The following is an 8,639-nucleotide window of genomic DNA, read 5'->3' as shown; positions in this document are numbered from 1 at the left end:
GTTTTATTCGCCCTCTCTCTCTATCCTCCCTCTCTTTCTCTATTTGCCTCTTTTTGCCTGCTTGCTTTTTGTTTGCTTGTGTGTTGGATTGCTTGCTTGTCATGATGGCTCAAGATAACACTAAATTGTGTGACTTTACCAATACCAACAACGATGATTTTATTAGCACCCCGATTGCTCCTCTTACTGATGTTGAATCTTGTGAAATTAATGTCGCTTTGCTGAATCTTGTCATGAAAGATCCATTTTCCGGCCTTCCTAGTGAATATGCCTCTACCCATCTAAATAGCTTCATTGATTTGTGTGATATGCAAAAGAAGAAAGATGTGGACAACGATATTGTTAAGTTGAAACTATTTCCTTTCTCGCTCGGAGATCGTGCTAAAGCTTGGTTTTCATCTTTGCCTAAAAATAGTATTGATTCTTGGAACAAGTGTAAAGATGCTTATATCTCTAAGTATTTTCCTCCCGCTAAGATCATCTCCCTTAGAAACGATATTATGAATTTTAAGCAACTTGATCATGAACATGTTGCACAAGCTTGGGAGAGGATGAAATTAATGATATGTAATTGCCCTACTCATGGTTTGAATTTTTGGATGATTATACAAAAATTTTATGCCGGATTGAATTTTGCTTCTAGAAATCTTTTAGATTTGGCCGCGGGAGGCACTTTTATGGAAATCACTTTAGGAGAAGCTACTAAACTCCTAGATAATATTATGGTTAATTATTCTCAATGGCATACTGAAAGATCTACTAATAAAAAGGTGCATGCGATAGAAGAAATTAATGTTTTGAGTGGAAAGATGGATGAAGTTATGAAATTATTTGCTAGTAAAAGTATTTCTTCTGATCCTAATGATATGCCCTTGTCTACTTTGATTGAGAATAATAATGAATCTATGGATGTGAATTTTGTTGGTAGGAACAATTTTGGTAACAACGCGTATAGAGGAAATTTTAATCCTAGGCCTTATCCTAGTAATCCCTCTAATAATTATGGAAATTCCTACAACAATTCTTATGGAAATTATAATAAGATGCCCTCTGATTTTGAATCTAATATTAAAGAATTTATTACTTTGCAAAAGAATTTCAATGCTTTGATTGAAGAAAAATTGCTTAAGATTAATGAGTTGGCTAGGAACGTTGATAGAATTTCTCTTGATGTTGATTCTTTGAAACTTAGATCTATTCCTCCTAAGCATGATATCAATGAGTCTCTCAAAGCCATGAGAATTTCCATTGATGAGTGCAAAGAAAGAACCGCTAGGATGCGCGCTAAGAAAGATGCCTTTATAAGAGCGTGTTCTTCTAGTTCCTATGAAAATAAAGATGAAGATCTAAAAGTTATTGATGTGTCCCCTATTAAATCTTTGTTTTGCAATATGAATCTTGATAATGATGGGACTGAATATGATCCACCTTTACCTAGAAGGCGTTCCAAAAATTCGGAGTTTTTAGATCTTGATGCTAAATTTGATGAAAGTGGGATTGAATAAATTAAAACCCTAGATGTTGCTAAACCCACTATTTTGGATTTCAAGGAATTTAATTATGAAAATTGCCCTTTGATTGATTGTATTTCCTTGTTGTAATCCGTGCTAAATTCTCCTCATGCTTATAGTCAAAATAAAGCGTTTACTAAACATATCGTTGATGCCTTGATGCAATCTTATGAAGAAAAACTTGAGTTGGAAGTTTCTATCCTTAGAAAACTTTATGAAGAGTGGGAAACAACTATTAAAATTAAGATTAAAGATCATGAGTTCTATGCTTTATGTGATTTGGGTGCTAGTGTTTCCATGATTCCAAAGACTTTGTGTGATTTGTTAGGTTTCCGTGATTTTGATGATTGCTCTTTAAACTTGAACCTTGCGGATTCCACTATTAAGAAACCAATGGGAAGAATCAATGATGTTCTTATTGTCGCAAATAGGAATTATGTGCCCGTAGATTTTATTGTTCTTGACATAGATTGCAATCCTTCATGTCCTATTATCCTTGGTAGACCTTTCCTTAGAACGATTGGTGCAATTATTGATATGAAGGAAGGAAATATTAGATTCCAATTTCCGTCAAGGAAAGTGTCGGTGTCAAAACCGGCGGATCTCGGGTAGGGGGTCCCGAACTGTGCGTCTAAGGTCGATGGTAACAGGAGACAGAGGACACGATGTTTACCCAGGTTCGGGCCCTCTCGATGGAGGTAATACCCTACTTCCTGCTTGATTGATCTTGATGATATGAGTATTACAATAGTTGATCTACCACGAGATCGTAGAGGCTAAACCCTAGAAGCTAGCCTATGATTATGATTGTTGTATATGTTTCGACTAGCCTGGCCCTGGTTTATATAATGCACCAGAGGCCTAGGATAACAAGAGTCCTAGATGAATACGCCGGTGGGGGAGTAGTCCTTGTCTTGACCACCAAGTCTTGTGGAATCTTCCTTGTATGCGGCAGCTGTCCGAACTGGCCCATGAGTGTACGGCCATGGGGGTCCTCGGCCCAATCTAACTGACCAGGAGATGACGTGGTGAGTACCCCCTAGTCCAGGACACCGTCAGTAGCCCCCTGAACCAGTCTTCGAGTTGGGGACGCTCCTCAATTCTTCCGAATTGTTCTTTGTCTTCGGTCGTCGGTTGATGTCTACTACACAACCTTCTTCTTGTAGACGTTGTTGGGCCTCCAAGTGCAGAGGTTTGTAGGACATTAGCAAATTTCCCTCAAGTGGATGACCTAAGGTTTATCAATCCGTAGGAGGCGTAGGATGAAGATGGTCTCTCTCAAGCAACCCTGCAACCAAATAACAAAGAGTCTCTTGTGTCCCCAACACACCCAATACAATGGTAAATTGTATAGGTGCACTAGTTCGGCAAAGAGATGGTGATACACGTGGTATATGGATGATAGATATGAGTATTCGTAATCTGAAATTATAAAAACAGCAAGGTAGCAAGTGATAAAAGTGAGCGTAAACGGTATTGCAATGATAGGAAATAAGGCCTAGGGTTCATACTTTCACTAGTGTAAGTCCTCTCAACAATACTAGCATAATTGGATCATAAAAGTATCCCTCAACATGCAACAAAGAGTCACTCCAAAGTCACTAATAGCGGAGAACAAACGAAGAGATTATGGTAGGGTACGAAACCACCTCAAAGTTATTCTTTCCAATCAATCCGTTGGGCTATTCCTATAAGTGTCACAAACAGCCCTGGAGTTCGTACTAGAATAACACCTTAAGACACAAATCAATCAAAACCCTAATGTCACCTAGATACTCCAATGTCACCTCAAGTATCCGTGGGTATGATTATACGATATGCATCACACAATCTCAGATTCATCTATTCAACCAACACAAAGGACCTCAAAGAGTGCCCCAAAGTTCTACCGGAGAATCATGACAAAAACGTGTGCCAACCCCTATGCATAGGTTCATGAACCTGCAAGTTGGTCACCTTAACATACATCAAGTGGCATGCGGTATCCCATTGTCACCACAGATATCCATGGCAAGACATACATCAAGTGTTCTCAAACACTACTAGGGAAAAGCCTATACACAGAATTTTACCAGTAGCGCTGTACAAAATCAAGCGCTGCTGCTACTTAGTAGCAGCGCGCGTAAATAAACCGCGCTACTGCTATGACTTTAGTAGTAGCGCGTACTAGCGAAAAGCGCTGCTGCTACGTTTGAACTGGGCGCACACGGCTAGCCCAACCTAGCAGTAGCGCGTATAATGGCCCAGCGCTACTGCTAATCTCCTTAGCTGCAGCACGCTTACGTGTAAAGCGCTGCTGCTAACGGAAATAAAATAAAGTGAAAAAAGGGAAAAAAGGAGAAAGTAATAGCAGTAGCGGGTTTCAGTAAACGCTCTATAGCTAACTTAGCTATAGCGCGTTTCCGGAAACGCGCTATCGTTACGTTTCACTTAAACAGCGGTTTCCCCCCACCCCGCCCCCCGGCCACCAATTCTTCCCCAAATCGTCCCTCGCCCTCGCCGCCGTCTCCTCACCGCCGCCGCCCGAGGCCGCCCTCAGCCTCACAGCCGCCGCCCAAGGCCGCCCTCCACGTCACCGTCGGCGCCCTCCACCTCACCGCCGCCCGAGCCCGCCCAGGACCGCCCTTGCCCTTGCCCGAGCCCGCCCTCTCCGCCCCTGCCTCCGTCACCGAGCACCTCCCCGCCACCGTCTCTCCCCTCTCTGTAAGTCCCCCACCCCTCCCCCTCACTCATCTCTCTCTGTATTTTAGAGAAAAAATTAGATGTTAATTAGATGTTTTTCAGTTAGGGCACTAGAGTTTTGCTAGGTTAATTAGGTTAGTAGTGCTGCTAGTAGTATTGGTACAGTAGGTTAATTAGGTGATGTTAAATGAATAACCTAAATGAATGAAATTAGTAGTTAACTGAATTTTTTTTCCTTTCATCATTATAGAGCACTAAAGTTAACTGAATTTTGTTCTATTAGTAGTTAAATGAATTTTCTTCTACACTTTGTTTTTGAATTAGCTTGCGAAATTTGGACATGTGGTTGCTCGTGTATATTTGGACACTATTTGTAGAGAATGATTCTTAGTGGCCTATGTTTTGCCGGAATTTTGATTCATTTCTTTTCCGGCAAATTTTAGGTTCTCGATTTGTCCACTTTTTAGCAAAGCTCATGCCAAAATTTTCCGTGAATTTCGACATGACTTGTGCTACAAACTAGGACATATCGAGTGCCCGTGATTTGCCGCACCAGGAAGGAAGCAACATTCCTGCAAAACAACAGGCCTTTTTTATGTCATTATTCATTTTATTAGGTCTAGAATTAATTGACTAGATTTAATCATAGGAAACATGGCTAGCAACGATGAAGGACAGGGTTCTTGTGATTGCGACGACGCCTACCGGGCGGCAGATGAATTTTTTAGCCTTACCGATGATCAACCGATGTTATTGCTGGGCCCACTGGTGGCATCGGGGACTGAGACCGACACGCAGACCGGTGCTGAGACTGAGACCGGCGCTCAGACTCAGACCGACATCGAGGCCGGCGCTGAGACTGAGACCGGCGCTGCCTCGGGGAGCGGAGCCGGTGTAGAACCGAAAGCAAAGAGGCAACGGGTTCCTAACAAACTCAGGACTACTAGAGTGGTGGTCACGGAGGTGGACAACGACAATTTTGAGCCAACGGCGCCCGAGGAAGCGCGTCGATGCTACGACAATCAAATAGGCTGCATCGTTCTGACAACCGCCACCATCAACGATGATAAACTACAGAAGATAGAAAATATGAGGAGCTCCCTCCTAAAGAAGTTTCACTAGATATTCTTGTTCCTGGGCCGGAATGAGAAGGATTATAAAGATCCAGATGAGGACCCGGCAATGAAGAAGATAAACAAACACGCCATGACCAAGTTTAGCGACGCGTTGGCCGCCTGGAAAAATCGAGTGAAAGCAAGGATCATCGACAAGAAGGAACCCTACTCTGAGATTGTAAAGGATAATCCGACAATCACGGAAGAGCAGTTTCAAATATTCAAGGAGGCTTGCGAGGCCGAAGATGCCAAAAAAAAGTCTTAAGTACATGAAGGGGCTTCAAGAGAGGAACATTGGGAGCCACCACCTCGGAAGCCGTGGTTACAGCGGAAAGAGGTCCAAATGGGCCAAGGAGGACGCGGAAGCCGCGAGTCTGGGCATCCCAGCCCTTGGCGGAGTTCTATAACATCCAGCGCGAACTTGCCCAAATCATCATGAAGGAGGTCGTCGGAAAAACAGGGATGTTCTACGAAGAAGGACAAATGTCGCGGGAAGACGTCCGAACATGGATAGCCTCTCAGCGTCTCGACCTAAAGCCTTTCACTAGGCTCGGGGACTATCTCCCTGACTTGGATGGATGGAACGACATGTTGGAGTGATTGTCGATATATGACAATGTGTCCGTTTAGTCCATACTTTCTGTATGACAAAACTTTGAGTTATGCACGGTGAAACTTTATTTGTGATGTAATTAAACCGTCCTCCTCCTCGACTAGCGAAAATCACTCTAGTTAGGGCATTTTGGGGTACGATGAACTTTGTTATTTATGCTTATGATATGTTGTTTTTATTTTTGCCAAGTCTGTCTCTTTCTGTTGCTCAACTATATATGTTGCATATCATCGACTCATGTGATGATGCAGGTGCATAGATCATAGATGGCGAAGAAGTGCTATGCCAGGAGTATATATACGACAAGTGGCCGGAGTGTCAGGCCCTTCCGGTTTCCGAGCGACAGGCAGTAGTTAGTTTAGAGGTTCACGCTAATGCGAAAGAGGGATACGAACTCATGTTCTCAAAGTGATAGCTCTTCTCGCGTATATCATTGTTTAGATGGATGACGATGTATTTGCATATCATTCAAGACTTGTATCGCTATTTTCGAGATGATGACGAGAGACCACTTTGTGTTGGATGATGATTATGATGATGACATGATTTGATGAGACTAATTGTATGTATATGCTATGATTACATTTGTATGTGTGTGATATGCTAAATATTATTGTATAAATCCTATTAAAATACAAAACAAATACAAAACAAATATGCAGGAAAAAACTAATAAATTAACTAGTAGTAGCAAGGGGGGAAATTTAGCAGTAGCGCCGCATTGTCAGTAGCGCGTCCCAGCAAACAGCGCTGCAGATAATATCAGTAGCGCCCTTTCCCAAAGAGCGCTATAGCTATTCATGTATAGCAGTAGCATGGGACAACCGGCGCTACTGCTATACGTTAGCTGTAGCACCTTATTAGTAGTGCCGGTGGCCGCGCTACTGAGAGGCCCAAAACCCTTGCTGCTGGTAGGCTTTTCCCTAGTAGTGAAATCTTAAAAGACTCAATCCGATAAGATTACTTCAAAGGGGAAACTCGATTCATTACAAGAGAGAAGAGGGGGGAAGAAACATCATAGGATCCAAATATAATAGCAAAGCTCGCGATACATCAAGATCGTATCATCTCAAGAACACGAGAGAGAGAGAGAGAGATCAAACACATAGCTACTGGTACATACCCTCAGCCCCGAGGGAGAACTACTCCCTCCTCGTCATGGAGAGCACCGGGATGATGAAGATGGCCACCGGAGAAGGATTGCCCCCTCCGGCAGGGTGCCGGAACGGGTCTAGATTGGTTTTTGGTGTCTACGGAGGCTTCTGGCGGCGGAACTCCCGATCTATGTTGCGTTCTGGAAGTTTTAGGGTATGTGGATATATATGGGTGCAGGGAGGACGTCGGAGGAGCCACGGGGGCCCCACGAGACAAGGGGGCGCGCCCCCACCCTCGTGAGCACCTAGTGTCTTCCCTGACGTGGGGTCCAAGTCCATCAGGTGTGTTTCCTTCCAAAAATAACTTCTCCAGTTGATTTCGTTCCGTTTCGACCCCGTCTGATATTCCTTTTCTTCGAAACACTGAAATAGGCATAAAACAGCAAATCTGGGCTGGGCCTCCAGTTAATAGGTTAGTCCTAAAAGTAATATAAAAGTGGATAATAAAGCCCAATATTGCCCAAAACAGTAGATAATATAGCATGGAGCAATCAATTATAGATGCGTTGGAGACGTATCAAGCATCCCCAACCTTAATTCCTGCTCGTCCTCGAGTAGGTGAATGATAAAAAGATAATTTTTGATGTGGAATGCTAGTTGGCATAATTTCAATGTAATTCTTCTTAATTGTGGCATGAATATTCAGATCCATAAGATTCAAGACAAAAGTTCATATTGACATAGAAAATAATAATACTTCAAGCATACTAACAAAGCAATCATGTCTTCTCAAAATAACATGGCCAAAGAAAGTTATCCCTACAAAATCATATAGTCTGGCTATGCTCCATCTTCACCACACAAAATATTTAAATCATGCACAACCCCGATGACAAGCCAAGCAATTGTTTCATACTTTTGATGTTCTCAAACTTTTTCAATCTTCACGCAATACATGAGCGTGAGCCATGGACATAGCACTATAGGTGGAATAGAATGGTGGTCGTGGAGAAGACAAAAAGGGAGAAGATAGTCTCACATCAACTAGGCGTATCAACGGGCTATGGAGATGCCCATCAATAGATATCAATGTGAGTGAGTAGGGATTGCCATGCAACGGATGCACTAGAGCTATAAATGTATGAAAGCTCAACAAAAGAAACCAGTGGGTGTGCATCCAACTCGCTTGCTCACGAAGACCTAGGGTATTTTGAGGAAGCCTATCATTGGAATATACAAGCCAAGTTCTATAATGAAAGATTCCCACTAGTATATGAAAGTGACAACATATGAGACTCTCTATATGAAGAACATGGTGCTACTTTGAAGCACAATATATGAGACTCGCTATATCATGGTGCTACTTTGAAGCACAAGTGTGGAAAAAGTCTAGTAGCATTGCCCTTTTTTTGGGACTTCTTTTTTTCTTTGGCCTTTTTTGGGACAATGCTCTATTGAATGATGATCATCACACTTCTATTTATTTACAACTCGATGATACAACTCGATACTGGAAGAAAGTATGACTCTATATGAATGCCTCCGGCGGTGTACCGAGATATGCAATGAATCAAGAGTGACAAGTATGAAGAAATTATGAACGGTGGCTTTTCCACAAATACTA

This window comes from Triticum urartu, chromosome 3 (assembly GCF_003073215.2).
Source record: "Triticum urartu cultivar G1812 chromosome 3, Tu2.1, whole genome shotgun sequence".
NCBI lineage: Eukaryota > Viridiplantae > Streptophyta > Magnoliopsida > Poales > Poaceae > Triticum > Triticum urartu.
This window is presented reverse-complemented; position numbering follows the sequence as displayed.